A 27,210-nucleotide genomic window follows, 5' to 3' on the forward strand; every position below is an offset into this window, starting at 1 on the left:
GTGTTCCAGACCCAAATGATCTTAGAACTGAGGGAGAACATTATAGTTCTGTGTTTTGTTAAAAGTTGAGGTCCAACCTCAAACTATACAAGACTGACTGAGAGCCCCTGACAGCATTGAAAAGGCTGTTCTGTAAAGTGTGACTTGAAAGAAACAAGAGCTGTTTTGTAATTTCCACTATCACTGTTACAAACGCATTGTAGATTTCACTAAATAGAACCAACAATCTGAATTTTCACCATTTTATTTCTTTCAGCAGCACTTCATAACTCCATTGAATAGTTGAATTCTATAAATGTGGCTTTGGATAACAAAAGAAAATCCATTGACATTGAAAGTCTGGCACAACACTGGTATTAAAGCCAACCTTACTGTCACATGATGTTGTGATCCAGTCTGAATGATAGCTTTATTTTCCATGGCATCCACACTGACTTGAAACTTTGTCATGTTAAATGGGGTAACAGCAGATGTTGTGAAAGTTTCCATCTGTTTGGAACCTAAATATTTAATAAACAGCAAGGTAAGTTTAAAAGATCAAAACATTAGACTGAATTTTACAGCGACTGCTGACCTTTGCAGCATCAAAATATTACAGTCTGTGAAAGATGGCTTTGTAGAGTTCATTTCCATTGAATGAGGATCACAAAGATACCCTGCCCAAAACAGATGTGGAAACGGGCAGGTGGAGTTTAATTTAGATAAATGTGAGATGCTGCATTTTGTTATAGCAATTCAGGGCAGGACTTACAGGTCCTTGGGCGTGTTGGCGAACAAGGAGACGTTGGGGTGCAGGTTCAGAGTTCCTTGAAAGTGGAGTTGCAGGTAGACAGGGTATTAAAGAAGGCATTTGGTAAGCTTGCCTTTATTGGTCAATGCATTGAGTATAGGAGTCGGGAGGTCATGTTGCTGCTGTACAGGACATTGGTTGGGCCACTTTTGGAATATTGCATTCAATTTCAGTCTCTCTTTTATAGGAAAGATATTGTGAATTGAAAGGATACAGGAAAGATTTACAAGGATATTGCCAGGGTTGAATAATTTAAGCTTTAGGGAGAGGCTGAATAGTCTGGGGTTATTTTCCCTGGAACATTGGAGGCCGAGGGGTGACTTTATTGAAGTTTATAAAATCATGACGGGCTTGAATGTTAGAAAATTGGAGAAATTTCATGGAGCTGCTCAAAACAATAGAGTTTTTGATAGAGTGAATAAGGAGAAACTGCTTTCAGTATCATGATGCTTGTTCCCACAGTTGACAAATTTAAGGCACTTGGAAAAAGAATCGAAGGGAAGATGAGAATAATTTATTTTTAACAGTTGATCATTATGATCTGGAATAAATTACCTGAAAGAGTGGAGGGAACAGATTCAAAGGTAATTTTCAAAAACACCAGTTGGAAAAATATATAGAAAAAATACATTTGCAGGGCAATTGTGGGAATCACAGGGAAATGGGACTTAGTAGATAACTTTATTTATCAAGTCAGCACAAGCACTGTGGGCCAAATGGCTTCCTTATATATTGCATCATTCCATAATTATAAATCATGTCAAAATATTTTATTTATATAATTACAGCTATATAATTATTTATACAATTATTTTAATTAATAGTACATTAAAATGCTGCAACTTTGACCTTTAGTGCAGTTTGTTCATGAAAGAAGTTCACATTGTGTAAAACAAAACACATTCAAAAACATTTAAACCAAAGTTTTATCTTTCTCTCAAGGTTTTTATTTTTAAGAAATTTTGAACTGCTAAAATTAATTTTGACTGTAAATTTTAGTTGTCAAATTTTATTCATCAGGCAAATTTAATGTTCCTCACTTATAACAGCAGTTATTTTAATATTGTGAAAAATTACCAAGGAGTTAGCCTCGAGACCAGCTAACATTAAAGCTGCTCACACAGCAACATATCATGTATGCTAGCCAGAATAAACTTTGCAATATTCTATTAGATTCTGCCCATCTACTGTTCTTAAGAGTTTATATTACTTCCAAATAAAGTTTTAATTATCCAATTACTTAAGTTCAACAATGAAAAGACAGCAAAGTGGGGATTTGATACGAAGACAAACTGGATACCAGATCCTTTGAATTAAACCATGTTGAGAGTTACACTATATTTTCATCAATCTGATGAAATTGTATATTGGATAATATTTAAAATAACATTTCTGAAAGTATATTAGAAAACCATAAAGGAACTGAAACTATTCCTATTTGTACACTTTCATAATTGAGTTTTGCTACATTTTTAGGATTTTTGGTAATCAGAAAATATAACATATTTAATTCTAATTTTAAAAATGCCACAATATAGTTTCCCTTCTATTGTACTGTTTCAAACATTTTTATTGTTCATTTTTACCGAAATACTCAGCACAAAATAATTATTTTGTTTTGTCATTACATTAAATTACGCATTGTTAACCTAACACACACTACAAATACCCTCTCACACATCTCCAACAAATCATCTCATAACAGAGATAGTTTATTGCTAAAATTAAATCACTTTCTAACAGAAACTAATTTGTTCTAAAATAGAGAGATTTAGTGGATTTTTGTGTTTGTTAATTACTTAATAGTCAGGTTAGAAATAGGTTCTTGCTTTATAAATTACTATTCAATTTTATGAAAGCATTATTTGGAAAGACTAATTTAATGTTTCAACAAATCAAAGTCACACTAATGTGTTTCCTGACTTTATTATGAGTCCCTAAGTTGGTCAAACAAGATAATTAATCACCAAAATCTGAGCAACCTGCAATGTGTTCAATTCAGTTGATCTACCAAGGGAATTTATTGGATTTGTTCTTTTGTAAACCAACTTGTTGTGTCGGCATTTGTTTATGTAAAAGGATTTCTGAATTGAACAAGGCACATCAGATATTGAAATGAAATAACTTTTAAAAAATTTAAGTACGAATAAATTTGAAGATAGCCAATTTGCTTGTGTACTCATTTCTGCTTGTTAAAAGCTGTGTTCAGTGGACAGATGTATGATGTAGGAACTGAAGTTTTACTTAATGTTTCTAAAGGTTAGAAGGTGAAAGAAAAATTGGTCAAACACAGAAACCTAGCAACAAATCTCTGACAGGTTAACTTCTTTAGTAGAAACTACTGCTAAACCTAGTTTAAATGAAATAGAAACTATCATCATTTTCTCATTCCAAATATTAATAGATTTTGTTGAGTGTTTTGATTGCAGATTTTTCCCCTTTTTCAATTTGATTATTTAACATTTATTTTCATGTTCAAAAAAACAAGGTCATTGTATGTCAGATTTGATTCCTGTTAATTAACTGGTCAGTTTTCCAAATTCTGAAAATGTATGAAACATAAATTAGTTAACCACGGTTTAGAAACAAAATGGACCATTTACAAATCACTGGAAAGATTTTTTTAAATCAAAAATGCTTTGGGAAACTTAAATACCAAATTGATTGTATTTCATTTAGTTATTTTAAGCATTTTAAATGCAACACATATTTTACAAAAATTCAACTAAATCTGTCAAAAACCCAATCTAAAGAAGGTTAAAATGATTTAGCGTTATATAGAAAACTATTGCACAGAAATCCTGAATATATTTTGATGTCATTCATTATTATATTTAATTTCTTTGAAAAATCAATGCAAAAATACATGTAAATTTTCATGAAAATTTTGATTGGATTACTGCTATTATTTTTGACAATCATTGAGAAAAATATAAAGTAAAGGTTTATTTTGGACAAGGATGGCTGGTTGTGGAATTTTGAATAAAACAGTTAACATTCTTTCAAATCAATTCTTGGACTTAATTAGTAATGTTCTCAGTTGATGCCTGGACAATTTTTGTACTTTGTCCATGGCAACTTGGGAGTCCATTAGGAAGGATAAACACCAGACAGAGACAACAAGTCATCTTATAAGATCAGGGGGTGTTGCTGGATTCATAAAAAGGAGTTACCCATTCATGTTAGTATTATATTCTGGGTTTGTTTGTGGAAATTGTTATACTTTCATAGAGGACCACCTGAAAATAATCTAAACTCCAAAATTAAAGCTCTTTCTGGGTAAATTGTCTTTCTCTGCAATTTGATCTAAAAATTCTGTGTTTTTGCAACAAAAATATTTTGTAATTGCTCAGTTAAGATATTATTCATACAAACCTTTCCCAAAGGCTAATGTAATCTATATAATACTCACAGTGCTGAATCTTCTCTTGTTATATAAAGGGGCTCTCTCAGCTTATCTTTTCTCCCTTACCCAGTTTAACATTCTGAATGACAATGTCTTGCCCACTGCCCATGCTCCTGAGTTGATAAATTCTTCTGTTTTAATTTCACCAAGGGATTTTCCATTCTAACCTTCCAGCGGATCTCCCCTCCCCACTAAACAAAAAAAGTCAGGCAGATGTGAAACTGAATGGCTGTTCATCAAAGTAGTCCAAGAAATATTAACAAAAATTAAAAGCAAATGTTGCAGTCACTTAAAACCAGTCAGTAAAGTTTTGCTTCAAAGCTAGGCTTAGGTGAGTGAAAGTATTAAAGGTGTTAGATTTCCCATGAGTCTGTTCATAGCTTCATTGTCACAATGTCCTTGTACATTATCTTGACATTAAACAGTTGTTAGCCTGATTGTATGTTTATTAACCAGTATAATTAGAGGGATCCTAAGTTCTTCAAAGCATTTGGATTTTTTTAAATGAAAAAGCAGAAACCTATTTTGTGTTTACACTATTTCCAAAGAGTTCTTTATCCATCTTAACTATATACCATAAGTTAAATTGATTTGAGAAAATCCAATATAGCCCAAGGGCTAATGTCCACTGGGAAAACATAAGAAGGGGTCAGGTAAAAGGGCAATAATACCCCAAAGCCACATTGTTACAGACCGGTAATTGATGAAATTGGTACAGCACACCTACAAGGATATCACAAACAGTCTGTCCAAATCAAGATCCCAAAGTAATCTTAATCAGACAATGAATGAAGCAAGCAATCTCATGTGTCCAATGGGCATGGGGTGGGGGTGGGTGGGGGGGGGGGGGTGGTGTTGGGGGGGGGGGGGGGGGCGGGGGGGGGGGGGGAGGTGTTGTGCCTTTGAGTGAATTAGTTGGTAATGTTCACTGTAGGTCCATTGATTCAGGGCTCCTTGGTCTAACAATGAAACCAGACGTATTTTAATGAGCTGAACTTTGCTAAGTGGAACAAGTTCCAAAGCAACAGAAACTGCTGATGACTTTCTGCAATATGGCTGGATAGTTGTATAATAAAGAGATGGTTACAAATTGGGGTTTTCCCAGAACAATGTTATACAACACGATAATCATGCCTACCCTTTCAAAGCAAAATGTCATTATCGAGTCAGACAGCCCAGAATCAGACCCTTTGGTCCAATTAGTCCATACTGACAGTAATCCCAAACTAAACTGGGTACCACTTGCCTGCACTTGGCCCATATTCCTCCAAATCTTTTCTATTCATGTACTTATCCAAATATCTTTTAAAAGTTGCAACTGTACCTATTTCTACCAGTTCCTCTGGAAGTTGATTCCACACACTAACCACTCTCTGTGTAAAAAAGTTGTCCCCATGTCCTTTTTAAATCCTTCTCCCCTCACCTTAAAAGTATGCCCCCTAATCTTGAAATCCCCCACTTAAGGAAAAGTGCTACTCACCCTATATATGACCCTCATGAATTTATAAGCCTCTATATGATCACCCTTCAACTTCCTACGCTCCTGTGAAAAAAGTCCCCAGCCTATCCAGCTTCTCCTTATAACTCAAACCCTCCATTCCCATCAACATCTTGGTAAATCTTTTCTCCTCTCCAGTTTAATAGGATCCTTCCTGTAGCAGAGTGACCAGAACGGCACACAATGATCCAGTAGAGGCCTCACCAATGTCCTGTACAACCTCAACAAGATGTCTCAACTCCTTTCCTTTAAGATCTGATCAATAAGACAAGCGTGTTCACTGCCCCTCCTTAGCCACTATGTCTACCTATGCAAATTTCAAAGAATTATGTACCTGAACCCCCTGGTCTTTCTGCTCTACAACATTGCCCAGACAGCATATTCAACACGAAAATGATTTGTGGAATATTTTGTAGTTAAGTTCAAAGGACTACACAACTGAAAGTCCAACCTAATGTGGAATATTTATGGGTTAATTTAAATGTGACACAGTGGTGAGCCAGAAGTATGGGTTAATTTCCCACTCTTCAGGGTCACAAAAGCTGCAGTTATAATATGACCAAAGAAGTTGAGGATCAATTTATAAATCCTTCCAACAGCCACAACTGGCAGGCAGTAAGATTCCTGGTTTTCTGTGTACTAGAAAGAAAGAGGAGCCTTGACCATAACTAGTGAAAGCCCCAGGCTATAACATGTATTCTGCAGCATGTGCTCCTTGGAGGTGGGGTGGCAGTTGGCTCATTTGAATAGTTGCAGTTGGTCAGATTCAGGTTAACAGCATGCAGTTGATCCCTATTCAGGTTAGAGTGGATTCAGGATGTGCATCCTTGCCCTACCTGTTATGGTAGGAGGTCATGGTGCTGGGATCCACCTGCGCAGGAGGTCATGGTGCTGAGATTTACCTTTTCAGGAGATCATGGTGTTAGGATTTACCTGAGCAGGAGATCATAGTTCTGGGATGTACCTATGCAGGAGAGGGTGGTGTTGGGATTCACCTGTGCAGGAGATTAGATTAGATTACTTACAGTGTGGAAACAGGCCCTTCGGCCCAACAAGTCCACACTGACCCACCAAAGCTCAACCCACCCAGACCCATTCTCCTACATTTACCCCGTCACCTAACACTAGCAATTTAGCATGGCCAATTCACCTAACCTGCACATTTTTGGACTGTGGGAGGAAACCGGAGCACCCGGAGAAAACCCATGCAGACACGGGGAGAATGTGCAAACTCCACATAGTCAATCGCTCGAGGCGGGAATTGAACCTGGGTCTATGGCACTGTGAGGCAGCAGTGCTGGGATCTACCTGTGTAGGATATTGTAATGCGGAGATTTACCTATGCAGGAGGCTGTGGTGCTGGGATCTATCTGTGCAGGATGATTTACTGGTTACTTAGGAAATTGCGCTCAGTTGTGCTCTCTATGTCTCTGTGTGTGTCAGTTGTGGGTTACAATCCCACTCTGGATCTAAACACAAAATCCAAGTTGATACTTCAATACCACACTGATAATAGGCGGCACTATCACAGCTGTGACTCTCCGGTTTTCCTGCTTGTAGCAACCCCTACTGGGACTTCTGCTGTCCTGGATTTTCATATCTAAACTATGGGACTTATACTGGATCAGGTCTTAGCTCCTTCATTCATTTCTGGCAAATTACTTCCTAACTAACTTCTTAAGTTAATTAAGACAGCAGGTTAGCTGGTGTTCAGGTTCTTGGCCCACCTAATCTCTTTCGGCTATCTGGCGATATCGTTCTCTTTTTAAAAAAATTATTATCTCTTAGTTTCATCATTTGTATCAAATTTATTTTTTCTTCTTTCTCCGGTTGAGGTGCAGCATTTTCAGTTGGTCAAACCTGGGTCCCTGGCAGTTTTGGTGGGCTACTATCATCAGCAGTTTCAACGGGCCCCAGTCCTTGGCGATTTCAACGGGCCCCAGTCCTTGGCGATTTCACTGTGAACCTGGTTGTTGGTGGTTTTGGTTGCTTCTGTCCTCAGTAGTATCAACAGATGCCAGGCCCTCAGCAGTTTTAGCAGCCCCTATCCTTGGAAGTTTCAAAGATCTGGTCCTAGGTAGTTTGACAGACCCCCCTCCCCGGGCCTTAACAGTTTTGTCAGGCACCCAGTTCTTGGCAGTTTTTAAGAAGCTCCCGGTCTTTGGCAGTTGGACAGGCCCTCGTCTTTGCCCACTTCGTGAGACTAAGAGGGCATGGAATGAACAAAGAATGACATTTGTTTTAACTTTGTATCATTTCTTAATTTATGCAATGAAATGGCGCTGTTTTGTGGTGCCTTAAACATATTTTACTGTATCTTTACAAATACAAGAAACAATAAATTTCTATCTATTTCCTAAATGACATGACAATGACACACACATTGCTGGTCTCTTCCTTCAAATCTCCTGTCCCACTAACTTTTAAGATGTTCTGCCTTATGCACCATTCCCACAATGTGTTTATGTTAGAACAGGTGACACCCCCCCACATATTCACCTGAAATAGATGGGCTCCACACTGCGTTTTTGCTTCAGATCCCAGAAAGGTTTACTGGTGGGCATATCCAGTTACCTGGTGCCATAAATAAGAGTTAGAAAATTAATGAACTCCAGTTACTCCTACCTACATTACTCTTGATTTGGATGTGTAACTTGGCAAGGAATCAAGAGGTAATATCCCTCAAATGGACAGTGAAGAAGGTTACCTATGATTACAAAGGATTCTGATTAATCAGGCCAATGGGCTGAGAAATGGCAGATGCAATTTAATTTGGATAAATGTGAACTATTACATTTTGGTAAGACAAACAAAAGCAGGACTTATACAGTTAATGGTGGGGGCTTGAGTAGTATTGTCGAACAGAGAGACTTAGAAGTGCAGGTACACAGTTCTTTGAATGTTGTGTCACAGGTAGACAGGGTAGTTAAGGCATCTAACATGCTTGTCTTTCTTGCTCAGACCATTGAGTGTAAGAGTTGGGAAGTCATACTGAGGTTATGCAGGACATTGGTGAGGCCACTTCTGGAGTATAGTGTACAGTTCTGATCATCCTGTTATGGGAGAGACATTATTAAATTGGAGAGGGTTCAGAAAAGATTTAAGAAGATACTGGTAAGACTAGAGAGTTTGAGTTATAAGGAGAGGTTAGATTGGCTGGGACATTTTTCACTGGAGTGTAGGAGGTTGAGGTTGAGGGGCATAGATATGGTGAATAGCAAAAGTCTTTTCCTGAGGGTAGAGGAATTAAAACTAGGGGACATATTTTTAAGATGAAAGGTGAAAGATTTAAAAGGGACTTACTTGAGGGGAAACATTTTTACAATGAGTGTGGTTCATGTGTGGAATGAACCACCAGAGGAAATTGTGGATGCAGGTACAATCGCAACATTTTAAAAGACATATGGATAAGTGCATACATAGGAAAGGTTTGGAGGGATATGGGCCAAATGAAGACAAGTGGGAGGAGTTTAGTTTGGGAACATGGTTGGCATGGACTAGTTGGATAGATGTGCCTGTTTCCATGCAGTAAGGTTCTATGACAGATGAGTGACCGGGTATACTGATATCTGTATAGCTCCCAACGTATGTGAACCTTCAGACTGGTGGCTCTAGGCCTGAAAATGGACAAAATCCTCTCTTCACAGTGAGGATTACCCCCTTGTATTGAATAGTACTATCATTGTGTTAAATGGGATAGTATACAACAGATTGAAACATTCAAGACTGGATTACCATGAAGCGCTGAGGATAAACAGCAGTAACAGTGACTTAGTGAAGCTACAACACAGGATGCATGCTAAACATATCCGGTCATATCTAGTTTTGCATATTGGCTGTGACAACCTTTGACAGTAAACTTATTTTATTTCAAATATATAGGCTCGTTAATTGTCTTTAACAATGTTTGAAAATAACTTTTCAGAGCTTTCCCCAACTGTAAAGTGATCTCTTATGATGATTTTCTTGATCCATAAGAGGGACCTGGTGTGCCTTGACCTGGAAGCAGCAACAACATAAAGGTGTGATAGATATGTGTGTAATTGGAGACAAAGAAGAAACAACACTGTAAGAACAGAGAACGCACACTTACAAAGAACTGAGTGTGTTTTCTTTATTCATTCACAGGATGAGGGTGTCACTGGCTGAGTCAGCATTTATTGCCCATCCCTAATTGCCCAGAGGGCAGTTAGGAGTCAACCACATTGTAATGGATCCGGAGTCATGTGTAGGCCAGACAAGATAAAGATGGCAGATTCCTTCCCTGAAGGACATTAGTGAACCAGATGGATTTTTCCCGACGATTAATAACAGCTTCATAGTCATCATTAGACTCTTAATTCCAGGTATTTATCAGATTCAAATCCCACCACCTGCCACAACAGGATTCAAACCCAGACCCCCAAAACATTACCTGGTTCTCTGGATTAACAGCCCAATGATAATACCACTAGGCCATTGCCTCCCCACTGATGTGTTTGAGTTTGAAGGGAGAGAAAGCCAGAGAGAGGCTAGCAAAGGGATTGTGAATTGGAAAATTTACTTCAGCTGCTTCAGGTGCAAGAGAGCTGACCAGACCATTTAACAGGATTTGTTAAAGGGATTGAATGAAGGAAACTTGGGGAACCCGTGAAACCAAGATAATGTGAACCTTGCTAAGGAGTTTCTGAGCTGAAAATGCGCAGCAGGTCATGCAGCATCCAAGGAACAGGAGATTCGACGTTTCGGGCATAAGCTCTTCTTTAAGGAGTTTCTGCAAGAGTTAACCTTTTGGATGACTGAAGCGACTGGGCTTGTATACCCTTGAGTTTAGAAGACTGAGAGGGGATATGATTGAGACATATAAGATTATGAAAGGATTGGACGCTCTGCCAGCAGGAAACATGTTTCCGCTGATGGGTGAGTGCCGAACCAGAGGACATAGCTTAAAAATACGGGGTAGACCATTTAGGACAGAGATGAGGAGAAACTTCTTCACCCAAAGAGTGGTGGCTGTGTGGAATGCTCTGCCCCAGAGGGCAGTGGAGGCCCAGTCTCTGGATTCATTTAAGAAAGAGTTGGATAGAGCTCTCAAAGATAGTGGAATCAAGGGTTATGGAGATAAGGCAGGAAGTGGATACTGATTAGGAATGATCAGCCATGATCATATTGAATGGTGGTGCAGGCTCGAAGGGCTGAATGGCCTACTCCTACACCTATTGTCTATTGTCTATTGTCTGTCCCAAGGGCCCTTGGACCTATATTATTACTACCAGGGTGTATGACTCAAAGCTGACTTCATTGTTTGAGAAAATGAGAGATCCTGTGTACCAGAGATATAATTAGTGAACATTGGAACAGTTTATAGTGACACATATCTGCAGAGAATCTTATAGATATTTGTGGATGTATAATATGTACCTGTATTATTTGACCTGAAGTAAGGTGGGATATGTGGTTGGCATGGACGAATTAAACCGAAGGGTCTGTTTCCATGCTGTACATCTCTATGACTCTAAGGGTGATCTTTTCATTTTTGTTTGTCTGACGTTAATGCATGTTTAATTTTTGTTGGTTCTGATTTGTGACAAAGTAAAAGTTATACAAAGGTGGTCTTTTTTTGTTTGGGGTCATTTGACAAATGTGATTATTTTGATTTCCACAACATAGATTGTGGATAATTAAACAATTGATAGGAGGCAGGGCATCCTCAATAGAATTCCTGCAGTGTTGAAACAGGCCATTCAGCCCAAGCAGTTCATACCAACCCTCTGAAGAGTAACCCACCCAAACCCATTATTTTACACTTACTCCTGTCTGATGTACCTAATCTACACATCCCTGAACACTACAGACAATCTAGCTTGGCCAATTCACCTAAACTGCACATCTTTGGATTGTGGAGGAAACTGGAGCACCTGGAACTCACCTACACAGACACATGGAGAATGTGCAAACTCCACATAGACAGTCACCTGAGACTGGAATCAAACCTGTGTCCCTGGTGCTATGAGGCAGCAGTGTTAACCACTGAGTCACCATACTACCTTTTAGAACATAGAACAATACAGAGCAGAACAGGCCCTTTGGCCCTTGACGTTGTGCCGACCTGTGAACTAATCTAAGCTCATCCCCCTATACTTTCCCGTCATCATCCATGTGCTTATCCAAGGACTGTTTAAATCTCCCTAATGTGGCTGAGTTAACTACATTGGCAGGTAGCGCATTCCACACCCTTACCACTCTCTGAGTAAAGAACCTGCTTCTGACATCTGTCTTAAATCTATCACCCCTCAATTTGTAGCTATGCCCCCCTCATACAAGCTGACATCATCATTGTAAGAAAAAGACTTTCACTGTCTACCATATCTAATCCAGTGATCATCTTGTATGTCTCTATCAAATCCCCTCTTAGCCTTCTTCTTTCCAATGAGAACAGATCCACATCTCTCAGCCTTTCCTCATAAGACCTTCCCTCCAGACCAGGCAACATCCTGGTAAATCTCCTCTGCACCTTTTCCAATTCTTCCACATCCATCCTGTAATGGGGAGACCAGAACTGTACACAATATTCCAAGTGCGTTGTAGTATCATTTTGTATAGTTACAGCATGACATCACGGCTCCGGAACTCAATCCCTCTACCAATAAAACCTAACACACCACATGCCTTCTTAACAGCACTATCAACCTGGGTGGCAACTTTCAGGGATCTATGTACATGGACACCAGGATCCCTCTGCACATCCACACTACCAAGAATCTTTCCATTGACCCGATATTCAGCTTTCCTGATATTCTCCCCAAAGTAAATCATCTCACAGGTTTAATTGGAAGCACACTAGCTTTCGGAGCGACGCTTCTTCATCAGGTGGTTGTTGCTCCGAAAGCTAGTGTGCTTCCAATTAAACCTGTTGGACTATAACCTGGTGTTGTGTGGTTTTTAACTGTGTACACCCCAGTCCAAATCCGTATTTGACCAGGTAGGACAAGTCCGGACAAGTCATGGGGACAGTGTTGAGCTGGAAGTTTGGAACTAGGGTGAAGTGGGGGAAGGGGAAATGAGGAAACTGTTTTCTCCAATAGCCTACCATGTGGAACTGTATCAAAGGCTTTACTGAAGTCCATGTACACCATGACAACTGCCCTACCCTCAGCTACATGCTTGGTCACAGAAAATTCAATGCAGTTTGAGAGACATGACCTGACCTTGACAAAACAATGTTGATTATCTGAAATCAAATTGTTGCTTGTTAGATGATTATAAATCCTATCTCTTATAATCTTTTCCAAAACTTTTCCTACAACAGATGTCAGGCTCACTGATCTATAATTATCTGGGTCATCTCTACTGCCCTTCTTGAACAAGAATTTGCAATCCTCCAACCCTCTGGTACTAAACCTGTAGACGATGCTGACTCAAAGATCAAAGCCAAAGATTCTAATACCTCCTGCTTAGTTTCCCAGAGAATTCTCCGATAAATCCCATCCAGCCCAGCAAACTTGACTACTTTCACTCCAAATCTTCACCCCTTCTAGAATTACTAACATAATTATGATGAGGGAATCCAGCAATCAGTGCAAAAGGAAAGTCTGAAAGATTTGAAACTCTCTTCAGCTTGAAGTGCCATTTGATTGATTAGCTTGCCCTCCTCCTGAGGTCAACAGCTACAGGTTTTCAAACAGTTTACTTGATGACTGAAGATAATAGATACAGCAAAAGCAAAATACCTAAACAGCATTTGACTGCAACATTAAAGACTTGTCCTTCAGAGCTAAATGTGTTTCTAGGTATAATGCTCCAGTAAAGTTATAACACTGACGTCTACCCAAAAATGTGGAAAATTACCCAGTTATGTTTGTACATAAAAAGCAAGCCAGCTAACTACTGCTGTGTTAGCCTCCCCTTATTTATCAGCAAATTGATGCAAGGTATTATTGACAGTTTTATCAATGGGCACTTATTTCATCACCAAGGTTTAATTTTGATTCTGACTGAGTCACTTCAGTTTTAACCTCATTATAGCCTTTGTCCAAAATGGACAAAACAGCTGAATTACAACAGTGAAGTGTGAGTTGATTGCCCTCAACATCAAGGCAGTATTTGACCAGTTAAAAATCACACAACACCAGGTTATAGTCCAACAGGTTTAATTGGAAGCACACTAGCTTTCGGAGCGTCGCTTCTTCATCAGGTGGTTGTTGCTCCGAAAGCTAGTGTGCTTCCAATTAAACCTGTTGGACTATAACCTGGTGCTGTGAGATTTTTAACTGTGTACACCCCAGTCCAAATCCGTATTTGACCAGGTTTATCATCAAAGAGTCTGATCAAGACAGAAATGAATGGAAATCAGGGAAAACTCTTTACAACAGATCACAGGGAATTCTTGATAAATGAATGTCCGACTTATGAATGTTTGTACTTACAAATATAATTCCATATAGGGGTGTAATTGTAATGACTGACATATGAAAACTTCCTGTACTAACAAATAGCTGCTTTACATTGTCCTATGCTGTGTTCTGACTTGCTCAAAAATTGACTTGTGTACAGACTCCAGAATGAAGCCCATTTGCGATCTGGGCACAGCCTGTATCTGGTTACTATCCTGGATTGCTGTTATTTGTAGGAGCTTGCTGTGAATCAATTGGTTATTGAGTCTGGTGCATTACAACTACTTCGTTTCAAATTGCTTTCTGCAATGATCAGAGATAATGATTGATAGCTGAAATACACTCATCAGAAAATGTTTGAATAAAATAAGCAGGAGATTCAGAGAGTCTCTTGATTCTAGGTAATGGCTCTGGGCTGGCTGGTCAGAGCCCATGTATTTTACACTTGGAAAGAAATGATCAAATGGTTAAGGCAATGATTTGTCAAAGATGGAGTCACTGCATGCCAAGGGGAGGTAGTAGCATAGTAGTAATAGGACTGGTCATCCAGAGCCCCATGTTAATGGTCTGGAATTTTAAAAATCTGAAATTTAAAAGTATATAAAAAAAAGCTTGTCTAATGATGACCATGTTGATTGTCAGAAAAACTCATCTGATTCACTAACGCCCTCAACGGAAGAAAGTTTCCTGTCCATACCTGGGGTTCAGCCAACATATAACTCCTGCAGATCCATGGCAATATCACTGACTTTTAACTGCCCTCTGGGCAATTAGGAATCAATATCTACATCCCATAAATGAATCTAATAAAAAGATATGACATTACATATTGGAAAAATGAAGAAAATACTTGTCAAATGATGAGTTCTGCTCCTTTGGTGGATGAATGGACAATTTTTCCATACATTGTGATAAATTTAGGAAGAAATAAACTTGTGCACCATATACCAATACTATATTAAAATACATCATTTAAATAGCAACAGGTCTGCTTTGACCATGACTCCCACTGCTGGGAAGAATAAGAACAACAACACAAGAACAACTGACATTTCCAACATCATCCTGACTCCAACAGATGCTGCCATTCCTTTACCACTGATGGATCAGTATGCTGGCATTCCCTCTTTGTGGGGCAGCAGCACTGTAACTACAAGTGGTTCAAAGCTAAGTTCTATGACAACCTTGGGCAAATAGGGATAGATATTGAATGATGGCCGGACTAGAATCTCTGACATGCAGTTTAAAAAAATAACAGAACTCCCACCACCTCAGCCAACTGTTTCCTGATTTTTCACTCAGTGCTTTCACTTTGGCTCTATGTTTCCTGCTTTTGTTTACACCAGCCCATGTTACGTTCAGAGGGTGATTTTGGGTGCCATAGTGGCTCAGCGGTTAGCACTGCTGCCTCACAGCACCAAGGTCCGAGGTTCGATTCCGGCCTCGGGTCTGTGTGGAATTTGCACATTCTCCCCGTGTCTGTGTGGGTTTCCTCCAGGTGCTCCGGTTTCCTCCCACAGTCCAAAGATGTGCAGGTTAGATGAATTGGCCATGCTAAACTGCCCATAGTGTTAGGTGCATTAGTTTAGGGGAATGGGTCTGGGTGGGTCACTCTTCGGAGGGTCGTTGTGGACTGGTTGGGCCGAAGAACCTGTTTCCACACTGTAGGGAATCTAATCTAATTCCATCACTCCCAACTTTACTCAATCCATTGAATTATAATTTTTGGATTGTCAACTTTCATATTCTTCTTACCTGGTTTATTTGTCACAGCAGGAAATGTCCATTCTGCTGAGCTCATATTTCTCTGATGTCCATCTGCTCTGACTCATTGCTTCTCACCTCATTCTTCACTTTTCTGCTATTGTGTTAAATTATAATGGACCATCCACACTCTGACCAATTTGAGTCCCGCACAATCTACATTCCAGCAAAGTAGGTTGAACACTATTCTTTAGCTGTAAGACTAGAATCCCTACAGTGTGGAAGCAGGTCATCCAGCCCATCAAATCCACACTTATCCTCTGAAAAGCATCCCATCAGACGCAACCCTCTATGTTATCCCTGCAATTGTGCCTTTCTCATGGTTTCCCAGCTAGTTTGAAAATTCCTGGATACTATGGATAATTTAGTCTGACCTGCACATGTTTGGACTGTAGGAGGAAAGCAGAACACAGGGAGAATGCACAAACTCCACACAGACATTTGTCCAAGACTGGGATTGAACCCAGGTCCCTGGTGCTGTGAGGGACAGTGCTAACCATCAAGCCACCGTGCCACCCCTAGAAAGGTTAATGTGAGCAACACCATCTGCAAGTTGCCCTCACTCACCATCTTGACTGTTCCTTCAGTGTCACTGTGTCAGAATCCTGGAGTTCCCTCCCTTAATGATATTGTGGGTCTACCTACAGGGCATGGAGTGCAGCAATTCAAGATGGCAGCTCCACACCAGCTTCTCAAAGGCAACTAGGAACTGGCAATAAATGCTGGGCCAGCCAGAGACGCCCATGTCCCACAAGTGAATTTTAAAAAGTCTCCTCTTTCTATTTGTCTTAAGATTTTAAAGTAAAATATTTCTATGGGATCTCCAACTAGTTTGTAATGAGTGCTGGTTTAAACTGTAAAATTGCCAATAACATAATATGAAGACAAAACATTTATAAAATGTAAATGGTGGTCTGAGTGTGTGTTGTTTGGCTATAATCTATGGATAGTAGTTTTCCTGTGGGGAAGCATTGTTTTTTAAGCAAGTTAATGAATGAAGATCGATATAATGATTCTGGGAAATTTGCAATGGATTTGAAAAGGAAATCATTGGCAAATGTTCTGCTGATGTTACTGCTGGATCAATTAGATCCCAGAATAAAATCTGGCTTGAAAGGTCATATTTTGTTTTTTTTTTAAAACAAAAAAATCTGCCAGGCTGCAGATCTGGTTTTAACAATAAAATGGAAGGATCTTTACACCAAATAAAGAAAAATACAACAAAATAAATCAAGTTATCAATACGTAACAATGTAAAAGGTTTCAAACACACAGGAAAACAAAACTCAATCAACACCAGCACTCTGCAGTTAACCAAAATCCAGAGAAACTTTTCATTCCTTTCAAATCTTAGGTGTCTGAGCTGTTTCTTTCTAGATCTGGAGCTGTGAGATGTGAAGCATTTTCCATTGACCACGCACATGACTGAGAACTTAGACTTCCTCAGGCCTTTAACAATCTACAGTTTTAACCAAACACTATTGCTCTGGAAGTTTTCACAAACCACACCCCTCATACTGATTGGTAATTTATTCCCTTTAACTTCTCCAAGCCATTGATACTTGCCTCTGTCTCCGATCAGATCCACTTCAGACTAAGCCACAATCGATCCTTGGTTATCCTAAACCCAAAAGCAAGCTAATGTATTCTGATATTTTCCCTCTTCTGTCATAAAACTTGACTATAAACAAATATCCATTAACTATTCAGGAGGCCTTTAATCATCTGCTCTCAGACACATACTGGGTTAGAATCATGGAAAGACTGATCAAGTTAGTTATTGAAAACTTTTGTGAAAAAAAACACATACCACTAGTTAAAAATCTAATTTATAAAAGAAGGATAGATGTAAGTTACACACTTTCCATCACAATGAGTTGGATTTTATGTTCCCAATATGGGTCCTCCTCACAACTTGGAAAATTTCCACAATAATTGGACCGTATTGGGCCTTTCCCGGGATCTAGCATCCTAGTGAAGGAAATTCTGCTCACTGAGAGCTGCTAGCCAATCAGATGCTGCCAGCTCTATAGTACAAAGTAGACAAGCAGGAGGCTGGAAGAACACAGCAAGCCAGGCAGCATCAGGAGGTGCAGAAGTCGATGTAACCCTTCTTCAGGATGCTGCCTGGCCTGCTGTGTTCTTCCAGCCTCCTGCCTTTGGATTACAGCATCTGCATTTTCTTTGTCTCTTTAGCTCTATATTACAGGCAGCATTACCAGCAACCTCTAATTGCTTCCAAGTACTGTTCTTTATGTGAACCTGGGACCTGGGTAGGAACCAAGCCACAAACGAGTGCGAGTAGTGTAGTGATTGTAATGTGGTCAGCCAGGTGGACCTCATAGAATATGAGTTCCCTGATTGGGGTTGTTAATCTGCTCCAATCAGGGATCCCTGGCTGACAGATAAGAACAAGAGTGTCAGGATTTGAGGTTTATCCTCATTTCCCTGTAAACTGGTTGACCGGTGGGGTTTGGGGCCTGGCTTTGCTGCCCTTCTCCCTTATAAAATTGCTGATTCTCTGTATACAGCTGTTAATGTTAATTGTTTTATAAACTGTATTGTTTAATAAAATTATAAAAAAAAGTGTCAGACATCTTGTTCACGCTGAGAGATGTTCTGAGACAGCTGGATCAGTGTCAAGGACTCTCCATGTTGAAATAAAGGGTGCTTTCATGACCACCACCTTCCCCAATGCCTGGTCATTTGATTAACACTGAGTGCACTTGAAACAGGGACAATGTCCCCGGAATATGAAGGCCTCAGGCAAATGTGGGAAATGTGTGCCAATGTGCTTGTAATTCCTACATCTAGTACTGAATTCTGTTGGTCCCAGCGATAATTAGCTCAATCATAGACCGAATTGGAGAACTCCCATGAGAGTCTGCCGTGAGTGTTCAACTACATCTGCCGCCAAAGACCAGCAGGGGGCAACATTTTTCTTGTAAACAGCTGCTACAACAAGGAATATCCAGATTGAAAAAGAGTGATGAGGGAGGTCAATGTTCAAACAAGGAACTGGATAAAGGCCTGAAGAGGTGAAAGAACAAAGAAGAATGAGACTGTGTGCCAAATTGGCTTGTATTTTCAAAGAGCCAGCAGATCCGCGATGGGCCAAATAGCCTCTTTAAAATGCGGATCATTCTATGGCCCAAGTGGGCCTGATTATCATTAAAATGCCAGCCCCATCTAGAGGGCCTCATGCAGTGAAAATTGCTGGTTGACTTGTGCCTGATTCTATCCCTAGAGAGGATGTGTGTATGGTGTCTGTTTTCTTTCATGTGCTGTGGTGATGCTTCCATCTGAAAATCACTACAGGCTGTGCTATTAAGGGACTAGCCCAGGGCACTTAATCATTATATCTCGGTTCAAACCTGTGGGATTGTGGGAGGAAGAAATGGTTTCAAAAGACAGCTTTGTGAATTCCCATGTAAGAGAGAGTTAGAAGAGTCACTTTTTATTTGGAGCTGAAGGCAAAATAAAAGGCAATGACTAGAAAGTAGCAACAGTGTGGAATGGGACAGAATAGCAGTTTTGTTCATCAGAGGAAAGGATCCACTGGAAAGGTCAGTGACCCACACTTCACTTTTATAAATGCTGACATCACACTTCACTGCGATCAATATATACGTTCTTTTTTTCGGTTTCTTCACTCTTTCAAAAGAAAACATAAAAAATGATGTACATTGCATCAAAATATCTCGCCTGACACCTATTCACCATTAACAGGTATAATTCTGAAACTTTCCACTGCCCCCAAGAAAATCATTGACAAATACTTACCATGGCGACATTACCCCTTGGAATGGCAGCTGCACTGAACTTGTTATTGGTTATCTTAAGAAAACAGAAAATGACTTAATTTCACATCTGCAGCTTCCTAATTCTGGGCAATTTCCTTCTGGAGTTAAAGGGAGACCCGAGGCCATCTTGCTTGCCACTATTTATGACTTTTCCTTTGTTAATTCATCCTTGGACTGTGGTTGTCACTGACAGGGCTGGCAAGCGTTCTATTTGTGTGTTTTAGCAGATGGTGAAGCTGCTTCAGAGGAGGCTTTAGGAAATGGAGGAGGTCATTCAGTCTTTTGGGAATGTCCTGCTTTTCAAAGCGATTCTGGCCAAACTGTGACCTAACTCCTTGGTAGAATTTGCAGGGCCCTGCTGATCTTCTGAAGTGAGAGGAGATAGCTTGCGAACCAAGGTGAGGGGAAACCACTCCCCTCAGAGGGTTGTGAATCTGTGGAACTCACTGCCCCAGGGTGCGGTGGAGATAGGACCAATCAACAGATTCAAAAAAGAAATATAGAGATGTTTCTGATGAAAAGCAAGATAAAGAGCTATAGGGACTAGGCAGGGAAGTGGAGTGGGGACCATGATAAGATTAGCCATCATCATCTTAAATGGTAGATTGCGTTCAAAGGGGCAGAATTGCCTATTCCTGCTCCTAATTCCAAAGTTCTTATGCTGAACCACAAAGTATTAAATCATTCATTTGAAACAGAAACCCTACATTTGGGGCTCTTGCCATATATCGAACTGCAGGATGTCTTCAGGAGACAGGAAATCTATAAGCTGTCAGTTAATGTGAGCTATTTGCTATGGGGAGCAGTAGGTGGTATTACCGATAGTAGTGGGTGCTGCTACTGGGGGGACTGGGTGCTGTTACTGAAAGCACTGAGTGATGTTACTGAGAGCAGTGGGTGAAGTTACTAGGAGTACTGGATGCTGGTACTGAGAGCAGTGGGTGATGTTACTGAGGACAGTGGGTGCTGGTACTGAGGACAGTGGGTGCTGGTACTGAGAGTAGTGGGTGAAGTTACTGAGGACAGTGGGTGCTGGTACTGAGGACAGTGGGTGCTGGTACTGAGAGCAGTGGGTGAAGTTACTAGGAGTACTGGGTGCTGGTACTGAGAGCAGTGGGTGCTGGTACTGAGAGCAGTGGGTGAAGTTACTGAGGACAGTGGGTGCTGGTACTGAGAGCAGTGGGTGCTGGTACTGAGAGCAGTGGGTGATGTTACTGAGAGCAGTGGGTGATGTTACTGAGAGCAGTGGGTGCTGGTACTGAGAGCAGTGGGTGATGTTACTGAGGGCAGTGGGTGATGTTACTGAGGGCAGTGGGTGATGTTGCTGATTTCAGTAACCCACTGATCTCAGTAACAGCACCCGCTGATCTCAGTAACAGCACCCAGTCCTCCCAGGCAGAATAAAGGCAGAATGACGGTCATCCTGGACAAAGCAGACTACATCCAAAAAGCGCAACAACTACTTGCAGATACCAACACCTACCAAAAGAGGGAGTTTGACCCCACCCCACAGCTCACCAATAGGATAAACAACACACTGAGGAACCTACAAAAAAAAAACGGACAGATAACCAGGTTCGATCTACAGAGAATGAAACCTGAAAGCAATAACACCCCCAGATTCTATGGACTACCTAAAGTGCACAAACCAGACACCCCACTCAGACCCATAGTATCACAACCATCACACAAACTGGCTAAAGAACTACAGCAGAAACTGAAACACCTGATCAGCGGATCCAGACACTCTATATAGTCAACACAGGAATTCTTGGACATCATCAGAAATATACACATAGACAAGGAAGAAACCATGGTCTCATTCGATGTAACGGCACTGTTCACCTCAATCGACAAAACCCTAGCCAGAGAAACAATAGCCAACCTGCTGGACATACAGAACAGACAACAGGACGTTGAACCTATCAACAAAGACGGCATACTCAAACTACTGGACCTGTGCCTCACAACACACTTCACATTCAACAACCAAATATATGAACAAATCAACGGCACACCCATGGGCTCACCCATCTCTGGGCTCATAGCAGAAGCAGTAATGCAAAGATTAGAACAAATAGTCTTACTGCAAATTCAACCCAAACTCTGGGTCAGATATGTGGATGACACCTTTGTAATCATTAAAAACACAGAAATAGAGAACACACACTGGATCATCAACGTCACACTCACAGGAATCCGATTCACGAGAGAGGAAGAAAAGGACAACCAACTCCCATTCCTAGACGTGATAGTACAGAGAACACTGAATGGAAAATTCACCACAAAGGTGTACAGGAAAGCCACACACACAGACCAAGTCCTGAACTACAAAAGTAACCACCCCAACACACACGAAAGAAGTTGCATCAAGACACTGTTCAAAAGGGCCACAACACACTGCAGTACACCAGAACTGCAAAAAGAGGAAGGAGAACACCTATACAATGTATTCGCCAAAAACAGATACCCGCGCAATTTCATCAACAGATTCCTAAGAGAAAGACAACGGAACGAGGACATGCCGCAACCCAAAGGACTAGCCACACTCCCATACATCAGGAGCATTTCCGAACTGACAGCCAGACTACTGCGACCACTAGGACTCATAACAGCACACAAACCAACGGCCACTCTCAGACAACAACTCACCAGGACGAAGGACCTGATACCCAGCATGAGCAAAACCAATGTAGTGTACAAAATCCCATGCAAGGACTGCACAAATACTACAAAGGACAAACAGGAAGACAGCTAACGATCCACATCCATGAACACCAACTAGCCACGAAATGACACGACCAGCTATCCTTAGTAGCCACACATGTAGATGACAAGCAACAGGAGTTCGACTGGGACAACACTACTATTATAGGACAAGCCAAACAGAACAGCCAGGGAATTCCTAGAGGCATGGCACTCATCCACAGATTCAATCAATAAGCACATCGACCTGGACCCAATATACCGACCACTGCAGCGGACAGCTGGAACTGACAACCGGAAGCGGCAGAGACAAACCACTATAAATGCCAGAGGAAACATCACAGAAGCACTTCACAGGAGGCTCCCAAGCACTGAGGATGTCACCTAGACAGGGGATGAAATGTCTGCAACATAAGTTCCCAGCTCGGCGACCAGAACCACAACAATGAGCGCCCGAGCTACAAATCTTCTCCCACAATTTGAGCAGTAGATGATGTTACTGAGAGCAGTGAATGCTCTTACTGAGAGCAGTGGGTACTGGTACTGAGGGCAGCGGGTGTTATTACCGAGAGCAGCGGGTGCTGTTACCGAGAGCAGTGGGTGCTGTTACCGAGAGCAGTGGGTGCTGTTACTGAGAGCAGCGGGTGCTGTTATCGAGAGCAGCGGGTGATGTTACTGAGAGCAGCGGGTGATGTTACTGAGAGCAGCGGGTGATGTTTCTGGCAGCACTGGGTGCTGTTCCGCAGTTTGGAACACACTTGGACCTTCACTCAGGAATATTGCTGGATCCCTGGAGAAAGGGAAGTGATGGTGGGATGGGAATCAGTGATTGGGATGGAGGGTGGGTTGTCAGGGTACTGGTGGAATGAGAACAGAGTGGTGTACAAGGCTGGAAAGTGCCTGGCTGAGATGAAGAGGATGGTGAAGGAGTAGAAACTGAGAATGTCCGTGAGGGAGGCTGAAGCCATTTCAGACGTATTCGACAGCCAAGCACTGGGAGAGCAAAGCTAGATCTCAGACAAACTCAGGCAGAAGCTCCCAGTGTGTGTTTCCATGACATTAGGGAGGATGGAGACATATTACTTGCCAATGAGACAACGGAGAACTCCCTTGATCCCACAATTGAAGAGTTGATTGAGGACACCAGCTTTCTCGTATCCAGTGTCTCAATGCGAGTGAGCAGTGTTCCAGATTAAGCACCTGTGCAGGAAATTCTGCGAAGAGGTTTAGATGTTCCCAGTGTCCAGAGAGTATCTTGGAGCTATTGACAGGACATAATGATGGCAGTGGTCACCCATCACAGCCATAGCAGAGGTTTGATAAGGAGTATGGTGTTACCATAACTGAACCCTCCACTACCAATATCCTGAGGGTTATTGATCAGAAACTCAACTGGAATAGCCACATAAACACAATGTTTACAAGAACAGGTCAGAGGCTTGGAACCTTGTGGCAAGTAACTCACCTCCTGACTCCCCAAAGCCTGTCCACAAGGTATAAGTCAGGAATGTGATGAAATACTTACCATTTGCCTAGATTAGGGCAGTTCCAACAACACTCAAGAAGCTTGACACCATCCAGGATAAGGTTGCCACTTGATTGACAACACATCCTCCATTTTCAACATTCATTCACTCAAACAACTCATGCTCAATGGCTGCAATATGAATCATTTACAACCTGCCCTGTAGAAATTTGATAGCACCTTTCACATCCATGACCATTTTCACCTTGAAGGACAAGGGCAGCAGATAAATAGGAATGCTGTCACCTGCAGGCTCTCCTCCAAGCACTCACCATTCCTTCAATGTCGCTGAGTCAAAATCCTGGAATTCCCTCCTTGATGACATAATGGGCCAACATACAGCACTTAGATTGTAATGGTTTAAGAAGGCAGCTCACCTCTATCTTCTCAAGGTCAATTTGGTTGATGAGTAAATGCTAACCCAACCAGCTGCACCTACATCCCATGAATAAATTAAACAAAGGAAGGAGTGTTGTGCCTTATTGACCCAGAAGCAGCCCCATATCTGTTAAACACCAGTTATTCCACAAGCATTTGGCTCAGGAGTATGAGCTGATTGCTGTTTTTTCCCTCCACCTGGTTTCTATTTCCAAGTGTCAGACCCCTCCTGTCACAGCTACATCAACAGCTCCTTATTTGTGTATTCAATCACATTTTCAGGATGCTGCCTGAACTGCTGTGCTCTTCCAGCACCACTAATCCAGAATCTGGTTTCCAGCATCTGCAGTCACTGTTTTTACTTGGTTCATGACCCAATCAATGCTCCAGTGAAAGGAAGGAAGTTGAAAATACTCCTGGTGTTTGGGTGGAACCTGTTAAGAAATATCGAGCCATCCTTGGAATGCATGCACAGTAGCTGCTAAGAGCATCATATTACCAGGTCAGTCGTTTAGTCTCAGGATTCTATGATCTTGCTCCATGTGCTCAAGACGTATCAGAGTGTGTGGGACCGTACAACTGTTGGTGCAGCAGCAAATTGGGCAGTTCTCATACCAGCCCGCATCATTACTGCTCGGGGAAACTCCATTAGCTGTTTGAAGCTGGTCAACACCAGGCCTTACTAAAGTGTCACATGCCAGTTGGAGCAGAGTGTCCCCTTGGAGTAACTCTGGGAGTAACTCTGATCACTGAAGGAGAAATTGGGAGGCTACTGGACAGATCTCCAGTTTCAGTGACAAAGATATTTATCTCCAACCAGGAATCCTCACCAGTTTCTTTAAGCCTCCTGCAATCAGGAACAGTAGGCAGACTGGTGGTCACATCTCCAATGATTTTAGTCCCTTTACTTGAGGGATTAAATGGAAGGCAGTTCTGAGGAGGTTCACTAGATTGATCCCGATATGAGTGGTTTGTCTTCTGAAGAGAGACCATGCAATTTAGGCCTATACTCTCTGGAGCTTAGAAGAATGAGAGGAGACCTCTTTGAGGTAAAAAAAACATGCAAAAAGGGATTGACCAGGAAGATATAAAGAGGATACTTCCGCAAGTGGGGCACCTAGCCAAGAAGTAATCATTTCAGGATCAAGGGCTGGCAGATTTAATACAGAGCCGAGAAAGAATTATGTCTCTCAAAGGAACCTGTGGAATTCACGACCTCAATAAACAGTACCTGTTCAGGACATTGAATACATTTAAGGAGGAGATGACAGATTTTTGGTTAATAATAGGTTGAAGGGCAATGAAGAGCAGGCAGGAAAATTGAGGCCAAGCTGAGATCAGTCACAATCATGTTAAATGGTGGAGCAGTTTCAAGGGGCTGAATAGCCTACTCCTGCTCCTAGGTCTTACATTTTTATGTAAAGTTGGAGATTGATGAGTTGGAGGAGATCCAGAAGAGGCAGTTAGTTTTTATTTTCACCAAGTACAGGGTGACATTTAGTAAGGATGTTGATGACAGCTGGGTATTGTGACTTAGTGAGCGACAGGATTGTGACGAATGAAGACTGTCCAGTAAAGATTCTTTACCACTGGATCCCATTCCATCACTTGGAGGAAGTTTGGACCAACCGGCAGAAGTCTAGAGTTGGGTATCATCCTGGAGTACTTCAGAGTCATTAGGTTCCTGACAGGTGAGGTCAGTAGAATTAGGGAACAATTGATGAATAAAGATATTGAGCTTCTAGTCAAGAATATAAAAAAATATTTATTAGATATAGACAATTGGGTTCAACTGAATCTCTTGATCAGTATAAAGAGTGTAGGGGCATTCTTAAGAGTGAGATCATGAAAACAAAGAGAGGATATAAGGTTAAAGATAATCCAAACAGATTTTACAAATATATTAAGAGCAAGAGATCAACTAGAGAAAGAGTAATGACCCTTAAAGAACAGAGAACCTCAGGAGATGGGAGAAATATTTAATGAATATTTCGCATCTGTTTATTCTGTGGAGAAAGAAATGGAGGCTATCGACCTCAATGAAATAAATAATTATGTTATAAAAACAATTCCACAGAAGTGTAAGTTCTGGAGGTATTCGAAGATCTAAAAGTGGATAAATCTCCAGAACCTGATCTATTTTATCCCAGAGTGTTGTGGAAAGTTAGGGGGGAAATTGCAGGGTCTTTGCAGAAATATTTGTGCCGTCTGTAACTACAGGTGAGGTGCTGGCTGACTGGAGAGTGGTTAATGTTATACCTTTGTTTAAAAAGGAATGAAAGGAGAAGCCTGAGAACTATAGGCCTGTGAGTCTGACTTCGGTGGTGGGTATGTTGTTGGAGGTGATTCTGAAAGATAGGACTTATATAGACTTGGAAAGGCAGGAATGACTAAGGATTGTCAGCATGGCTTTGTGTGAGGGAAATTATGTCTCACAAACTTGATTGAGTTTTTTGAGGAAGTAACCAAGAAGATTGAGAAGAGCAGAGCAGTGGATATTGTTTACATGGACTTTAATAAGGCCTTTGACAAGGTTTCGCTTGGTAGACTAATTAAGAAAGTCAGATCACCTGGGATTCAGGGTGAGCTTGCCAATTGGATACAAAATTGGCTTAACAGCAGGAGATAGAGAGTGATGGTGAAGGGTTGTTTTTCAGGCTGGAGGCATGTTATATAGGAATCAGTGCCACTTTTGTTACTCATTTATAGAAATGATTTACGTAAGAATACAGAAGACATGGTTAGTGAGTTTGTAGATGACACCACAATTTGGTGGTATAATGGACAGTGAAGAAGGATATTCGAGATTTCAAAGAGGTATTGATCAATTGGGTCAATGGGTTGAGGAGTGGTAGATGGAGTTTAATTTGTGAGGCATTGCATATCAGTAAAACTAACAAGGGCAGGACTTAGGAGAAAGTGAGGACTGCAGATGCTGGAGGTCAGAGTCAAAGCGTGTGTCATCGGA

The sequence above is a fragment of the Hemiscyllium ocellatum genome, chromosome 15, assembly GCF_020745735.1.
Source record: "Hemiscyllium ocellatum isolate sHemOce1 chromosome 15, sHemOce1.pat.X.cur, whole genome shotgun sequence".
Classification (NCBI taxonomy): Eukaryota; Metazoa; Chordata; class Chondrichthyes; order Orectolobiformes; family Hemiscylliidae; genus Hemiscyllium; species Hemiscyllium ocellatum.